At 34.1% G+C, this 1,773-nt stretch overlaps 1 protein-coding gene across 1 annotated transcript in view; it reads left to right on the plus strand.

The window, feature by feature from the left end:
* Positions 1–1,773, plus strand: part of LOC106876599 (cardioacceleratory peptide receptor) — a 61,061-nt gene that overhangs the window by 34,641 nt on the left and 24,647 nt on the right. The gene's annotated exons all lie outside the window — the stretch shown is intronic.

Below are 1,773 nucleotides of genomic sequence, written 5' to 3' on the forward strand. Positions count from 1 at the left end.
ACCATGTGAGTTTCTGTATGTGTATGAGTATCTGTGCATGTATAGAAATATATGTATGTATGTATGTATGTATGTATGTATGTATGTATGTATGTATGTATGTTTGTATGTATGTAGGCATGTATGATATTGTATGCGTAGTGTGTGCTTAAGAGTGTTTGTTCATGGATGGAAATATATGTATGTATTAGTGTGTGTAATTATGTATGCATGTATATATGTGTGCATGTATATACCGGCATATAGGTGTATGTATGTATGTATTCAAGCATGTATGTCATTGTATGTGTGTGTGTAAAAAGACTGTGCCTGTATGGAGATATATGCATGTACATATGTATGTGAATATTTGTGTGAGTGAATGTGTAAGGGAGACTGTCCTACATAGAACGTAAATATCACAAGATCTTTAATAAACCTATCGTTAAGGTGGGCTACAGTTGCAACCAAACCTCCACTACAATCGGTATGTATAAAGGAAACCTTTCCAGTATGAACATGCAAAATTGGTTTCTATGTAATTTCAACAACCATTATATCTTTCTACTCAACGACATTTGTCTTTCTAAAGTATAATTTTATCGTGCTAATATCTCTCCAGTAGATAACAGTTAAACAAAAAGCTATATCGTACTTACTAAAAATCCCTACTTACAACATATGTATTCATTCAGATAGTTTACCACTTTACTGCGCAAATATATCTGGAGTTTAGAGTGTGATAATATCAATAAATATAGAACTGATGTATTCAATATAGAACAAGCGTCCTCCTATATTATTTGTTCCATAAGATACTATCTCTGTCTCATGGATCAACAGAGCATTGTATTACAAAATTCTGCAATTTTCATCGAAAGATTAAAATCGGTGAATTCTTGCGAACATTTCCATCGATATTTATTGCTGAATTACCAACTACGAGACGTCTGAAATATTTTATTTCCCACATAATTGATTTGCTTTTGCTTGGAGCAACGTCATGTAATTTAAAAAAAAATATATTCATCAACATTAAAACTCTTACTTATATGTGATTTATACATATTAAAATGAATAATCGGAAACTTGCAGAGTTTTCGTACTTGAAAAGATGAAAATATAAGTTTTGTGCATAGAAGGATGCGGGGTGCACTTTCTAACGGTTTTTCGACAACCAATCAAATCTCGATGCACTATTGTCTATCATAAATCAACGTATTAGTTAATACTTTTATTTACATATCACCACTCTAGATATATAATTGTTTTTTTTCATTGATTACGACCTATTTATGTCTAGTTGTTCGATCAGACGCACGACCAACTCACTGATTTAACGTGTAAGGTGGCTGAGTATTCCACGAGTTTGAGTACTGTTGATGTATTTCTCAGGTAAAATTAGCGTAGTACGAGTGTGTCAAGGCTGTCCCTTTCCAATACTTGTATAGCCCATCCGACAGGCTTCCACATAGATTCCGTTTACACGAATTCACTTGGCTCAACCCGCGGCTACGGCAGATGCACTTGCCCTAAGCGCCACGCAATGGAATCGAACCCAGAAATTACTCAGCTTTTTGTGAGGAAGGATGCGAACTAGCAGAGTCGTTAGACCGTAGAACAATATACATTACAGTATACTATATATATAGACGATCAGAAAATGGAGGAAAAACAACAAATAGAAGTGTATCTTTTAGAAAAATAAAAAAGAAATAAGTGGAAATTTTACCGGTGAGTGTGTTAAATTATAAGCCACCAAAAGAGAATGACTCTCCCCAGACACAACAGTAC

The sequence above is a fragment of the Octopus bimaculoides genome, chromosome 23 (genome assembly GCF_001194135.2).
Source record: "Octopus bimaculoides isolate UCB-OBI-ISO-001 chromosome 23, ASM119413v2, whole genome shotgun sequence".
In the NCBI taxonomy this organism is placed as follows: domain Eukaryota; kingdom Metazoa; phylum Mollusca; class Cephalopoda; order Octopoda; family Octopodidae; genus Octopus; species Octopus bimaculoides.